The following is a 17230-nucleotide window of genomic DNA, read 5'->3' on the forward strand; positions in this document are numbered from 1 at the left end:
CATGGCAATAGTGACAGCCCTTATGAAAGCATACCGCGCATGGTCATGTGTGTGCGTGTAAAATACGTGATGTTGCAACATTGCCAAGAGAGAGAGAGAGAGAGAGAGAGAGAGAGAGAGAGAGAGAGAAAATGGTGACAGTTATTAATGATTATGTTTTTCCGGATTACAAACAGTGGCTGGGTAGTTTTATTTTCATTTTTTCGACATTGCGTATTCAGGAACCCTTTTCTCCTTAAAGGAAATAGTGGTGGCCACAGCTATGAGTGAAAATAGATCAACATGAAACGACGGTCTGAACAGACCACGGTAATGACGAAGATAAGGCGGCTATTTACCGCTATCTATACTATGGTGCCTCCACTTGTATGCATTTGAATTGATATTTATACTTGTCAATCGAAATGTGCGTGGTGGATGGTGTTCAAACGGCAGTTTTCTAAACATGTGTGTGTGTGTGTGTGTCCATGAATTGTGTAGACAGCACACTTAGTGGAATAGTTCCTCCTAATTGAGCATACCGCGACATGACGTCACGCATAACAGATGAGACGCACATAAATGGCTACGCCCATGGTGCAATAGAAAATTGGTTGTAAAAAATAAGAAAACTCCCCTTTCCAAAAAAAATTTTCATTGGGGTACTTGAATGGAATAATACCTCATATGGAACATCTGAAATGCAACCAGAAGTTCCCCTTTAAGGTCCGGACCGTGGGGAAATTGTCCATTTGACTTAGAACCAAAGGAGAAAATGTCACTCCTCTTATCAATTTATCTATTCCGTTGAAATAACAATAAACTCCGTGATGACTCAACTGCATCACGGGAAAAATAAATCATAGCTAGTACCGAAATATGCCCAAAAAGGGTAATTGGACATGAGACTATGCAAATCTTAAGCAAGAATACTACATAGGGATTTACTTACACAATTGACAATAATAATAATAATAATAATAATAATAATAATAATAATAATAATAATAATAATAATAATAATAATAATAATATTCTTAATATCGAGTTCTATTCATTAGATAAATGAAGAAACAAACCAAATCGTCAGACTTGATTATAATTCACTTATATCACCAATTTTAACATCAAAGTTAAATGAGGATCAAAATTGGGATATGAGTATATATTCGCTCATTTGCCAGAAGAGTGTCTTAACTCGAAAATTGTTATATTTCGGGAAAAGTAATCTGAAGTTGAAATTCTCTATACTCTGTCCATTTATATTTAGATGATTCTTTTACTGAGCTGTTTTAATGACAAATACAAATAAGAATTTTTTACCACAATATGGAATAAAGAAGAGGCTATCTGCTGGTATCAATAGCTCCAAATACATTTTTTGAGTTGTGTCACTCTTCTGGCAAATGAGCGATGGTCCGACTGACAGTTCTACTTTTTACATGTGGACATTCACCCTTCTAACAGTCGTGGGGGTGAACTGACAGGTATTACTGTCCCTTTTATCCAGGTATTGCTGTGGTAACTATCCCTTTGATCCAGATATTATTGTAGTGACTGTCCCGTTTATCCAGTGTTCTGTGGTGACACTCCCTTTCATCCAGGTATTACTGTGCTGTCAGTCACCTTTAACCAGGTATTAATGTGGTGACTGTCCAGGTATTACTATGCTGTCCCTCCCTTTTGTCCAGGTATTACTGTGGTGACAGTCCTTTTATCCAGGTATTACTGTGAAGACTGTTCCTTTTATCCAAGTATTACTGTGAAGACTGTCTCTTTTATCAAGGTATTACTGTGCTACAATTAACGAGGAAATATGCATTTGAACGAATTGAAAAAAAAAAAACGCCTTATATCTAGCACCTTGGGCTTGGCCAAAATATGTTTTTTTCCTATATAATAAAACCACACCCCCTCCCCCTTTTATATGGAAAGCTGGGTATTTGGGTGGGTGAAAAATCATTGACTTACTTCACCTATCAGGGGATCCTAACTTAGGATGCCAGGAGGATTCGCTCTCATGAGCGTCCCCCCAACCTACTCTAATTTATGGAACTGTGAATTAAAATAACAGGGTTGCAACCCAATGTAACCAAGTCAAAGGCACAGAAGGCCTTACATAGCCAGCCTTTTTTGGCCGCCTCCTGGACTGCAACATAACCTAACTTTTGGAACTTAACATTAAAAATTATCGGCTGGGAATCTACCCACCTAACCTGAACTAAACCTTAGGTATCAGGTCATAGCCTGGTAGACCACTAACACAAGCCTAAGTTACCAGGTCCTTACTTAACTAGTGCACGCTGCACTTTAATACCCCTCATTAAAGTATCATGGACCATTTAAAACATATCCTTGTATCACTTCCCCAACCCCCAACCCAAAAAAGTTTACCCTTTTCAGAATCAGAACCTACAGATACTACAGGTTGCCATGGCAATGTTAGAATACCTCCTTGTATGCCTATTTCGCTCTTGTATTTTCACCCGCCTAAAATACCTATATTAAATTACCAATATCCGCTGTAGTCCGCAACAATTTTGGGATATAGCCTATAGAGTTTCAGTAGCCTTACGCTGATCATTTGTTCCCGAAACAAATAGGAGGTAAAACTGCATAGAAAAACGTCAACTGCCATAGTCTAGCTCGCTACGGAATATTTATATAGACCTACTAATACCTTTTCATTCACAAGGCAACTGATGTCCAGTAAAATATAAATTAATTGATTTCTACCATACCCGTATTCTTCAGTTGTAAAATTGCTGCAGGAACTTAAGCGAAATTACTTGGTCTTGAAGACACTCAACAAACCATCTTGTAAATGAAATCCCATCAGTTTACGTTCTCAGATCAATCTGCTGATATTATATACGTAGAAAGTTATCTTCACCTCTTTCATACACTATTAAATAAAATTACTGACGTTAATAGTTGTAGAACAGGAGTCTCTTTATAATGAAAGTTTGCTTCGTCACCGACGTCGGGCGGACGACACACAAAACGGCAGAAACCGCAAGACTTCTTTTGAAATGCCATAGATGTAAACACACATACAAGTGAAGCTTCTATATTATTATGTGATGAAAAATCATTTACGGTAAAATATAAAAAGATAGATTACTTTCTGGTAGTGTTATTAAAATGAATTTGCGCTGGACTCGTCATTCAGAAATCCCATGTATACTGTAAAGAAGTGTAACATGGTGTTTTGCCTCGGCCACCTATCGAGTGTGTTACACACACGCACACACTCACACACACACACAGAGTTTTCATGTTAAGGCAAAATGAGAAGTCAGTGATTAATAAAATAAGATATAAATGACAATTTTTTGAACGTTCCGTGAATTATCAGAAAATGCCTATTTCAACTTAATATCGAATAATAGTTGTTTTCTATGTTCTGTTTACGTCGCCCTGACCGGATCTTCCCAAGGGTGACATTTCAGAATTTCCTTGTTAAACAATTCCAACGCTACCTTTGATGTCTAAAACTGAAAAAAATATAAAATACATACTGCGTATAGCTGCTGTTACAACCCTGATATAGAGATACATTACTATTTTTCTACTTTGTAATGCTGGCGGGACCCGGTCAAAAAGAGGTCAGCATGTAAACAAGATCCGAAAAAGGGCAGCCAGGATCAGGAGAGTAACGCTATGCATAAGTCATAAGTTATACCACCTGTAACGGAGTGAAGGAACAATAAAGCTGTGATTACTTTACACGAAGTGTTTATTTAATCCACCTTGAGCCCGCGAAAGTATTAATTAAGTTATGACAATTGTCTTCTTAGGCTTGTACAGTAGCTTCAGGTTAGTTTTCACAAGAGCGCCGCCAACGACAAAACCCCACTTGAAGAAGACTCATCAAGTTATAATCCAAGAAGAGGAATCCAATGATGAAGAGTCACTTGATTTGAGATGTATAGTAAACAAGAGTTCTGTTCAACCTTATGTTGTTAGTTGTCAATTGAATCATAAGCCATTTTTATTTGAAATTGACACCGGTTCAGCTATTTCTACATTAAAGTATGATGATTTCAAGAAGTTAAATTGGACATAACTGAACTGTAGAACTAAATTGCAGGGTTATAACCAAGTGCCAATCAAAGTATTTGGGAAGGTCAAAGTTTAAAATTTTCAATACAAACAGCAAAATCATTCAGACATTGAATTCATAATTGTTGGGTCAGACTCCCCAAATAACTTGATTGGTAGGAATTTGATAGACAAGTGCAATATAATTAATGTCCATCAGTTAAATATAACAGATTTTGTGGAAAACTATAATGTAGATAGTTTGAAACCTGTTAAGAACTTGCAAGCCCAATTGTATCCTAAAGTTGGTCATGTTCCTGTTTTTCAGAAGGTCCGCACGGTGCCACTGACGTTACGCAGTGAGGTTGAGAGTGCGCTGCAAGAGCTTGAAAAAAATAAGATTATAGAAAGAGTAGAATTCTCAAATTATGCCTCGCCAATTGTTACTGTCAGGAAGCAGAATGGATCCCTTAAGGTTTGTGGGGATTTTCGTAAAATAAATGAAATTCTTCATGAATCTAAATTCCCATTACCTAATATGTCAGAATTAATTTCCAATGTGTCTGGATATAAGTATTATACCAGACTTCATCTCAAGAATGTTTATTTGCAAATGGAAGTTGCTCCAGAAGACCGTAAATATTTGGTACTTAACACACATTTGGTTCTATATAGATATTTACGGTTACCATTTGGTATCCATTCTGCTCCTGCAATATTTCAGAAGTTCATTTCCCATTTGTTAGCTTCTTATGATTTTGCTTATCCCTATATGGATGATATTGTTATAGGTGGAGACTCACCAGCTGAACATGATAAACGTGCAACTAGCAGAGAGAAGAGCCCCATTAACTGTCCTTGTTTTCGGTCTTTTTCTTTGTTTAGTTTTAAAGAGGTTAACTTTACTGAACACTCGTTCGCATTCAGCATTAGAGTGCAGCAAGCAAAGAGCAGTTAGAGCAAAATTGGCTAGGTCTGAAAAGCTAGACTCTTTTTGGGACACTTCTCCCCAGAACTTATCAGGTGATTCATTAACGAGATGTTTAAGTTCATGTTGCAATATGGGAAACATTCTCCATTGATCATCCAGCTTTTGAAGTAGTGAGTGGTCATCTGGGGGTACAATCAGGGAAGCTCAGATGCAAGAGGGGAGGGGATTCTTCTCTGAATTCTGATGAGAGGGCATTTTTTGGATAGAGACAGTTTAACTTTGACAGGACACCATCATTGAAATTATACCTCTTCTTTATTTCTGTGCATGCCACTACAAGGAAACTTCTACATCACCTCTGAAAAAACTCCTGCTGTTACGCTTTCTTTTCCTGCATGGAGGGGTTTTTAACTCCTAGGTACATACTTTAACTCCTAGGTACATACATTTGGCTGTCACTAAGATGCCTGTCATGTCTTTCAGGATTTACAGTATTTACATCAGTTTTCATTACATAGGTCCTGTCCATAGATGAGAAAAGAAGGTCTCTGGATAGCATGGACACTTTATCATCATGGAAAACTGTTATCACTGCTTTATCCAACTGGAAAAATTTGTTGAACTCAGTAAACTTTGGAAGAACCCAGTCAAGGAACATGAAATATAACTTCATGAAAGGATCATGAAGGGAGTTGATATTCAACTCTGTTGCTAATAGTTTCTCAGCGAACCACTTCTCCGAGAAAAATAGCTTCATTGACTCCCACTGTTCCAATAGCTTTGAACCACGTTACAATTGGAGAGAAGAGGCGGCAAGCCATGTACGGACTTTGAAATCGTTTTATTTTTATATTTTTTAAATTCACCGACCACTTATATTTGTAATACATATTTATCAACACCTTAGAATGATCGTACAACCGTACGATTATGTAAAATGCTATCGTACATCGTACCAAGGCCGTTTTTATCGTACATGTAAGACAATTATCGTACGTCTGGCAACACTGCTCCTGCCTCTCCGCTTCAGAAAGTGTAGGATGGGAAAAATTTCGTACAACAAATATGAATACCTATGGAAAATTTATGTAAAACGCAACGGAACGAAAGGATATCAAAACATCGTATTTCTCGTGATATTTTCATTGCAGATACTTTCACAAAAAATCATTTTTGACCCACTTATATGTTAGCTAGAGCACTAATATTTTACGTCTGGCTGTGGCACACATCAATTTTACTAGAAATGAGTAAAACTCGATTTCGCCCACCGACCTCAAAATTGTCGTATTTCAGGCCTCCCAACTAAGGCGGTCCCCTTAAGTGTATTTTCCTTTTTTCATATATTCCAATAGGACGTATTACCGAATTCTCAGCATACAAGAGTCCCAAGAGCCTAATGGTGAGTTTAGTCGTTCTAGTTCGTATCATTCTCATATTCATATTTAAAGCATTATCATAATAAATCAATATTGTGAAGCTTATGATATCAGCACGTGTTATTATTTATGTTATTATTATCATCAGTCAGTATGCAATAGCATATGGCGTTATTATTACATCATTATTAAATCCCACTGAAAGTGTGATAGTGTATTGTCTTCATTCTTATTTTCACTGATGTTCTTACATTCCCTATCATAGAGTGATTTGAAACGTTTCTTCAAACAATCTCTGAATAATATAAAGTTATAAGAAAGGTCAGATGCTACCGAATTTTAACTTGAGATGAAATGTGGTTGTCGAAGCAGCGGCCTTTGAGACTAAAGGGATATTCTCTGGCAGGTGAAAATTACCTACAAATGCGCAGAACTGGGCAAAAACGTAGTTGTTGTTATTGTCATCATTATAATTATTACTATTATTCGAAATGCGCCAAAAATAACCTAGAACGAGACAACCATTATACTAAACCGCAAAGTAAGCCATCGTGAAGTGTGACGTCAACTGAAATATAATAAAAGTAGAGAGAAGTGTCTAACAGATGACCGGAAAATACACATACACAAATAACATAATTATACAATCGGAAACATCTGAGTAAAACCAGAAAAGTAAGGTAATTTCAATAATAATCCTGGCTCTTATTCATTTCAATTACTTGTAAATATGTTTTCCAGTGTGAATTTTTCCATGTAATTGCATGTTATTTATTCTTTATAAGTCATTGCTATCCAGTTTCTGTATTTTGCTGTTAATCAAAATTTGTGTTCTCTGTCTCTGTCTCTCTTTGTTAGTCGTAATTTGTGTTTCTCTGTCTCGCTAGTTCTACTGTATAATAGTGATTACGGTTATTTTTTTCTTAGTGTGGAAGTTGATTTTCTTTCCCATTCGTCTGGGCAATATGCTTTAAATATTATTCTAAAGAATATTGTTTGCAGTCATTTAAATCTATGTTTAGAGCATATTGCCCAGGAGAATGGAAAAGAAAATCAACTTCCAAACTAAGAAAAAAAATAACAACTTGCTTCAAGAACGGTTAAAGTGATGAAAATACCGCAATCACTGTTATGCAGTAGAAGTATGAGAGAATAGCAAAGAAGGTATCAAGAGTATTGCTACTTAACGCAATAATGTATATAAAAAGCTTTGAAACCGTTTAATCTGCATTCAAAAAGAATAATGGTAAGTCCTCTCATGCTCGTATTAGTGGTTCTTGATAAATATGGAAAAAATAATCGTTATACCTTATCTGTAACTTTTCAGGCAGTTAAACACTTACAAGACATTAGAACTTGAATATCCTCAGTACTTAACTATCTTTCTTATTAGCACATGCAAAGAATTTGAGTGGACCAAGTTTTGTTATAACTATAGTAAATGCATTGCTTCATGACAGCTTTTTTCTTGAAACCGTTTTGAGAGCAATGTTTCATAAAACTTTTTTATAAATTAACAACAGTACCCACTCATTAAATGTGTACAATAAATAGATAGTGAGTTGGACACTGCATCTAAGGAATGAAATATTTGTATTAGTTAATAGTTAAACCTTTTCGTACATCATTTCAATCCCGCATCAAAGCTGCAGGTTAAATATATGGTTCTTTGAAAATGACATTAGTATGCATCATTTCAGAAAAGCGATATAAAATATAAATGATCCGCAGCTTCTAGTTACGTAGAAATTTAAGATTGGCCGCTAAATATTTATTTCTTTTCTCATTAAGGATAACCCCGATTGTCGTATGCAGCGGGAGAAGTGGCATTACTTAACATTGTTTCTCTGGCGGAACAAACCTCCAGGCATTGCCCATGAGAAAGCAACTTTTAAGGTACTTTTTATCGGGAAAGAGTTTTCTGGAGTTGTTACGTTTGATTTTGAATTTTTTTAAAGACTGTCTGGAGAGAGAGAGAGAGAGAGAGAGAGAGAGAGAGAGAGAGAGAGAGAGAGAGAGAGAGAGTGGATGATAAACTTATTATGTAATCACGCACACACACACACATGTATATTATATATATATATATATATATATATATATATATATAATATATATATATATATATATATATATATATACATGTGTGTGTGTGTGTGTATACTTGGTCTTACTGACGAACGGTGCAGAATGGAATTTCAGATGAAGAGTGACTTAAGAGTATATTTCATTTAAACCAAAGGCATGCACTGCTTCCGATATGGTCGTAAATGTCATTATTTAGAAGGATTTTTTTGCCTAACGCGACCGACTGTGTACCCTATTTCTATATACACATTATCAGAACTATTAACGAAACTAATGTTCCACGCTGAGTGGCAGGCCAGCCAATCAGCGCTTTTGTTTATGTCACGTCACAGCTAATCAGCTCTTCGGACACTCGTGATTGCTTCGTAAAGAAGCAACTTTATCGCCATTGTCGTCGGTATTCTGATTCATCAAGCCCTAATGAGTTTAGTCACCGATGATTCTTTGAAAGCATTCGAAATGTTGGATCTTCCTGCATATTGTGAAAAAACCAAAAAGGAAAATAACTGTGAGTCGATGGTTTTTACAGTATAGTTAAAGCTATTATAGATAATTTTTCTTGTTCAGATGATGGTGACATTGATGATTTTCAGAATTTTCCGGTAACAGATCTTGGTGACAGTATTGTTAATGAGCAAGGCAGTTTCAAAATTACTTACATAAAAAGGGAAGCAGTGATAGTAAAGAGAAAGGAAAAGGAAAAAGTAAAGGTAAGGCTAAAAGTGTGTTAGTGACACAACAGAGGACGAATGGGTACATTCCTATAACAGTAAAAGTGATACAGAATGTGATTATGCATCATCCTGTTCCACAAGCAGCCCAATGTTTGTATGCAAATGTGTCATCCCCTAGTTGTGAAACCTGTGCCAGTGCCAGTGCCACGGCCCACTATCAGCCTTTGAAACTTTCTATTGATGAGGCTGAACACCCAGTACGGCTAGAAGGAAGAAAAACGGTTAGTAGACCAGAAACTTACGTTTCTGTTCTTCCTAAGAGGCGAAAAGAACCTTAGCCTGGCCTGCCGAAGCTTTGTTAAGCAGTCTGGCACCAAGAAAAGTGTTCCACCAAGAAGGGCGGATCCCTCTGTAACTGCAAGAATAAGTGTTTTACCAAAGTGGTTGATGAGGTGATTAATTTGATCTCCAAGGCATATTGGTCAATGGAGGAATACAACTTTCTGACAGCATGGCTCTAAAGAAATATTCGCAGGGGACCCATCAAGAGGAAGAGATCTGGACATTGAGCTACTCTGCAACCTTCAAGGGCAGGAAAATAACACTGCAAAGTTACCTTCCTCTCCACTCATGCAATAACCGCAACGCGGAAATGTTGTCTGAGGAAGGGGCATGACCCCAATGTAATGAAAGTAATAAGGCGACTATGAATACATACAGCCTCTGCCAGTTTAACCCGGGCACTGCATAAGAAAACACCCCAACCCGATAATGTTTGGAGTCTCACCTGGGCATCTAAACATTGTACGAGAATTACCTTGATCAGATGGGTGTCAGCTAGATGATGTCGCCAAAGTAAAGTTAAGATATTACAAGATTCCGTCGCCATCATATTACTGGTTTTATCCTCGTGAAGAAGGGTCTTTAGAGCAACTGTGAGCGGCTCACGAAAGTTCTTGATGATGTGAGGCAGTCTGGAACAAATGTATTTCATTTGATCTAAATCAAAAGGCGCTGGGTGAAAAGAAATCTGTGCTTCCAATGCCACGAAGGCTGTTAGGTTTTGTAACGACAAATGGGCCTGTGTCGCCACTGACTTACAGCATACCAAGCCAATTCGTTGTCTTTCTATCATGTCGGCGTAATACTGTGGCGTAGTCTTTTCAACATTGCCGGAACTCCCCCCCTCCTTGTAGGAAGCCCCTGCCTGCCTGTGGATTGATAGGAGTGCCTACTCTACAAAATAAATAAGACAAGAACTTCTCATAGATCGGTGAGTAAAAGTATTTATTGCCATCATCCCTCCTCTTGTCATACCTGTTCATCCGTCAATGATTATATTTTCATCTATTAACCACCATTATTTTTATCATTAATCATTATTCACAAGTCTGTCAGGATCATTATTAACACATTTCATGTTCATTGATGTTCATAAATATTTTTTCTTTGTAAACTGGAGTCTATCACTTAATCATTATATATGAGTTTATTAGGTTTATTATTGGCATACTCCATATTTATGAATGTCATCTAACTTTGTGGAACAATGTTAATCTTTTGGATTTTTTCCATTGATTACCATTATCTTCGTCATGAATCATTAATCGCAGGTATTGTTAGGAGTGTTATAGACGTACATTATGACGTGTTTTAACGTTCATTGCTGCTTATTAACTGCATGTGATAATATTTTGGAAATTCTTGATAGTTTTAAAGACAAAAAGAATGGGATGGTGAGGTTTAGGAAATGTTTTCTTCATTAATATGCAATACTGTAAAAAAAGAGGACCCTAATATTTTTTGCGATATCTGAAAAACTAGTCTTTTTTCAAACGTTACAAAGGCGAAATTTACTTGTAATTATCCTCAATTTGAAATATCTAGATCTGAAAGTCTTTGATATTCTCTATTTACAAAGACGCATAACACAATTCTCGAGTGATAGATTCTAATATAGGAATACATAGCAGTAACATGTGCCATATACAACTAGTCCTTACATCAGTGATGTTACAAACGTTGGATCTGATCAGTATTTGGATGGGAAACCAAATAAAAAACCCAAACGCAGACTCTCTTGACATAAAAGTACCTTGAACACTCAAAGGGCAGAGCGTTGGCCCAGCAACCTCATCTCATAAATATTTGCTGAAAATGGGCGCTAACATTTTATGGTGTCACTCCAGCTAATGGAAGGAATACATACGGTAATATGTATTCACACATGTATATATGCATATATATATATATATATATATATATATATATATATATATATATACATACACACACACACAAATAAAAGTAATGCCCTTATTTATACATAGCATCACGTTTTATATATTTCGTGATCAAGCTATTCATATATATATATATATATATATATATATATATATATATATATAGTATATATATGTATATATACATATATGTGTGTGTGTTTACGTGAGTGCGATTATATATATACATATCTATATAATATATATATATGTATATATATATACATATATATATGTATATATATATGATATATATATATATATATATATATATATATATATATATATATATATATCAGAGTACATATTCTTATACGTCTATTTCCATAAGGTATTTGAAATAAAGCTTTATAATAACTCTCTCAAAATATGAAATGTCATTCATGGCATCTAGAAAGCAATAATACGCAGTGTTTAAATATTTCCAGACCGATATTCTTTTGACTGCACCTTTTCCGCCGTTCAGACAGGAAATCTCGATATCTTATATAAGTCGAACTCCTCGAATGGCATTCTCCCAGAATTCTTTGAATTTCCTTTCAATTGAATTCCCTGTATTCGAATTGAATAAAATTATTCAGAGGTCATTTTCCAAAACATTTTGCCAGACCCTGTCAAAAGGAAGGTTTTGTACGCAAGAAATAGAATTCTGTGTATTACTCTCAGCTTAAAAATTATCCGCCTTTCATTTGTGGCAAAAACATATTCAATCTCTCCGAAATTAAGTTTTAAAATTTTCAAGATAAACATTTTTGATTTTTAAGAATAGTGATGAAAAAGTGTAAACATCTTTTCTTTGTTTATTTGCTCAGTGTTTAGTAAACGTTTATACAAATCGTTCAAGCGTATTCTAATATTGCAAGTACTCTAACCACGCAATAATGTCTCAGTCTTGTTCTTTGATAGAATCGGGATTCTTTATTTATATACAAATCTTTCAAATACTATATACGAGAACGCAGTAATCATCGAAAGGGGAAATTGATGATCTACATTACTATGCTTTATTACACGCACACACACACAAATATATAAATATATATATATATATATATATATATATATATATATATATATATATATATATGAAATCTCTGACTTACATCGGGATCGAACCCAGGCCTTTCAATTGAACCAAACATGTCATAAAAGTTGGAACCGAAGTACCAGTGGTATGCTTGGCTGTAATCCTGCCCAGGTAAAAGCATTAGCTCCCGACACCCTTATAAATTATTTAATGAGGTCTGCCATCGAGTTCTTTAACATTTCGGGAACCACTGAACCTGACAAAACTATCACATCCCTTTACGTGGGCATATTCACGAATGTCCCCATCAAATTACCCACCATGACATAGGCCCCATTCTTCTCACGTTGAGATGGACCTTTCGGCAGGTCATGGCATGGCAATAGAATCGCCCCTTGGCGTTCTTTTCTTAATATGTATATGGCAGCCACGAAAGGGAACTTTCAGTCACCACCAGAAACCCAGGATCTATGCTCGTTAGGCTGACAACATTTTCATAGCGATTAATGAAACCGAGGAGGCAAAGAATCTGGGAAGTCCCCTGAAAATAATTGAGTTTGTTAACTTGATGATTGCAGCAGGTATTAAGAAGGCCCTCTTTTTTTTTCCTTGACGTCATTGTCAGGCAAAAACCTACCCAGTACATCACATCCATTCAGACAAAGTCTTACTACCGTACCTTATAAAAAAGGTCTGTTATCAGTGTTTATGTCAGAAGGGCCTTCTATTGCTGCAGTGCCTGGAGAGTGGCCCATGGAAAAGCAAAATGCATCTGACAGATGCTGACGAACAGTGTATTCCCCAGATCCATCGCAGATGACGTGAAAAGCCTGTAAATATAAGAATATCACTCCAACTCGGAATATTTGAGAGGATAACAATAGTTGATCAGAATTTCCCACGAAATGCTTTACAGCATAGCTGACAGACAGAAGACAGGTGCATTTTGTAAAAATCATCACCAACAGAATGGAACTGAAGATACTATATGAAAGTCTCCCTAAGAGCCTTCAGTTTCCTTAATGTGCTAGCCATTCTTGTGACAGTGAACAGTATTACCCCAAATGGCATAAGGAGTTGAGAGCAACGTAGTTTATAATAAATTCAAATAATGTGGAGAGGAATACAAGCCTCCCGAAAAAACACTATTGGTTACATGATGACAACCTTAAAGAGGTGACTACAAGCCCACCAGAACGACAGAACGACATATCAACATTTCATCAGTTCGTGATAAAGAGCTACTATGAAGAAAGTAATCATAGGAAATTGAAAACTGCTTGGGATGGCAAGCACCACCTTGTAAAAGCTGTCATTGAACATATCAGTGTTCTGGACAACATTCTACCCTCCAACAGAAGGAACAGACCGATAGGATAAGCAGAGGACGATGCCCATGGCAGACTAAGGTCTTTTGGATTATGCCCTATGAACCTCCTATGCCAGCAGGAATGAGGCATCCTCGGATGAATTACCTAGACCGGGTTCCAGTCAGCACCTATTTTCCCAAGTATGAGCTAGTTTTATTAAAAATGGCAGCATTAGATATTCCGTTGCTCCTCATTAAATTTTATTTTCATATTTTACCTCTACTTACTGGCCTTTACAAAAAAATATAAGATTCCTTAAATTAGTATTAATTCGATGAAGGATATGATTTAGTGGGAGAAACAGCTGTCGGCATTAAAAATGAATGGAAAAACAGTCACAACGTTAATCTTTTCTTCAAAACTTTGTTCTTGAAATGAAGTTAAATTAAAGATTTTTTTTTTAAGAATAGCGGACACCATTAGTGAATCAGAATTTATTGATATGATATATATATATATATATATATATATATATAGATATAATACATATATATATATATTTATATATATATATATATATATATATATATATGTATTATATCTATATAATATATGTATATATAATATATATATAGTGTTTGAGTTGTTCAAGCATTTTAAGTTATGTGTTTCCTTATTTTGATTTACCACGAAATATATAAATACATCGACTTTGAAATACTGTAAATTTTTATCTTATAGCAAGGAAAAGTAACCTGGAAAAAGAACCCGCAGCATAATTAGAAAAAGTGAAAAGGCCTAAGATGAAAGGGCTTCCCTCTGACGACGTACAGAGAAGAACGTGGCCAAAATAAAAGGGACTGAAATAAACTCCAGGGAAAATTCTAAAGAAAAATCTGGCTAAAACTCGACAAATTCAAGATTTAAAGGAGGAAGTGTTATGCTGTCGAGCAATGTGGTATCTATCCAATTTCAGAAACGCTGTATTAACTCCGGATGTAAAGTTTTTGTACGCCCACCGACTGCTGACAATCAAATATCTGACTTTACTTACATGCGTACATAATATATACATACGTGGAAGAAAATATAAATAATTCATATGGCCCATGGCGACATTTGCAATGCAAAGGCCTAAGAATATTTTCATATGAATTTGTTGAGGATAAAAGGTATTATATAACAGCCCCCCCCCCAAAAAAAAAAAAAGAAAGACGTTTCTAGCTCTTTTTAGCACCTTGGCTAGTTTAAATCACATGATTTCCGGTGGCCCATATGTAGTTGCACGGCATGGAATTTGAGGTGAGCGAGCTGAATGAATCCGAAGAAGTAGAGCGAAATAGAGCTTCTTTAGATAGTTCTTTACTGAGAACTAAATCTTATAATTTTGCAATACACTAATTGGGAAGTAAAATAAAACTGAGGTTAGTCCAATCAAGCTATAATATCAAATATTCGGTTATATTTTTCCACACTTCTCTTTCACTGGCAACAGTCCTTCAAATTAGACTTTCGTCTAAACACAATATTTAAGACAATTTTTGTTTAGTTAAGAATGTAGTGCAGCATCTATTTAGGTTTTTTCGTTTCACACCCATTCATGTTTAAGAAGTCATATGCTCAGCCAAATCCGGCCCAGCTTTTATGTATACCAGGCTATGATTTGTATCACAAATCAGTAAGATAGGACGCGAACGTGTGCAAATCTTATCCTCTTGCAGTGAAGCATGAATAAGGTATTGGCAATGACTTCCAATGTTTCAAATCCAAGTTTAACTTTACGCCTTCGACTTGAAAGAAGAAACTGAGGAGGTTCTTGTGGAAAGTCTGAGAGGAACTTGAACTTTCTCGTGGAAATCCATCATATTGTTGCAAAGGATTATTGGTTTTGGCGCACATTTTCACTCTTTTTGTGTTCGTTACATCGCGGTGGGGATGGAACAGAAGTCATAAATCTTGCCTTGTTGGCGGTTGCGACTGACCCCTGGACGCCAATATGTTTGGTTTAATATCAATCCAGTCATTATTTTCAATATATTCAGGGCACATGCATTCCCAAGAAACCCTCCTTTCCACCATAATCATGAAAAAAAATTACATAGGAAAATTTTCGCATACTGACAAATAATAAAACAAATAAACAAAATTAGACACGAAGAGGCCGAAAAGACTAAAAAGTATAAATACGTGACCATTTTTTTCCGTGAAATAATTTCACATAACAACTATGATACAAATAATAACAAGAGCATTCTTTAGGTACAATGCCTTATATTAGCCGCATTGTTCTGACTTTAAAAAGCATTTCCCATCGTGCATGACTCAAAAAATGAGCTAAAATCACATGTAATCGTAAATAATAGAATATATTTAAAATATGTACTGGTTATGATTGTTGGTGTTCAGGTAGTTGCTTTTTGATAAAAAAAATGGGTATTACTAATGATAGAGGCGTATGACATAACTATTTTAATTTATGATTATAGGGATATGAGTACTTTCCTAAGACGAAAGTTTCTTATTTTTCAAATATTGTAAGGTAATGTTAAATTTATTTTTAAGGAAGACGAACATTCATGCCATCAAAGTGGGTCAAAAAACCTAAGATCAAGTTTTCTCGGGGTAACTTTTGCATTTGTTATATGTTTTTCTCTGGTTCTGGCAATATTTGTTAACCCTTTATTCATTTATTTCACTTTTAAAACAAGCGCAGTTTACATCAATCGAACTTTGTTCTGACAATATTTTTTAGCCCTTTATTTATTCAAGCTTTACTTCACTTACAAAACAAGCGAGGTTTCCGTTAATAAAACTTTATGGCAATGTTATTTAACCCTCTATTTATTTAAGCTTTATTTCACTTTCAAAACAAGCTCAGTTTATATTAATCAAACTTTGTTCTGGCAATATTTTTGAACCATTTATTTATTTATGCTTTATTTCACTTACGTAGATAAGTGCAGTTTCCATTAATCGAACTTTGAATGCTTCTTCCATTTCGATATTTATTTCTAAGGGATAAGAATGAAATTCACCTTATTCTTCCTAGAGGAAGATAAGAAAACATGCGCAGGTCTCTCCTGAATGCTACAAGGCGTGGAATAGATACTGGTATCGTATTCCAGTCTTCCCAAACTCAAGTTTTGCCAACAAGAATTTGACTCGAAAGAAGAAACCACAAAAGTTTTTATGGATAGTCGAAGAGGAAGTTAAGCTTTCACGTACGAAATCCCTCGGATTGCTACAAAAGGCTCGGGGTCTTGGCAAAAGGTTTCTCGGTGTTTCTATGTTTTTTGTATAATGCTGGAAGGACATGGAGTGAAGGGATGTGCGAGAGAAAGAAAGGAAATTCTGTGTTCAAGAAAATTACTGTATTATATATATATATATATATATATATATATATATATATATATATATATATATATATATATACACACATATAGGAGTGTTTATTATTTAGCTCTAGTGAGTAGGCAATTTAATTGTTTAAATTTCATAATATTCGGCAGCAAC

This window comes from Macrobrachium nipponense, chromosome 6 (genome assembly GCF_015104395.2).
Source record: "Macrobrachium nipponense isolate FS-2020 chromosome 6, ASM1510439v2, whole genome shotgun sequence".
Lineage (NCBI taxonomy): Eukaryota > Metazoa > Arthropoda > Malacostraca > Decapoda > Palaemonidae > Macrobrachium > Macrobrachium nipponense.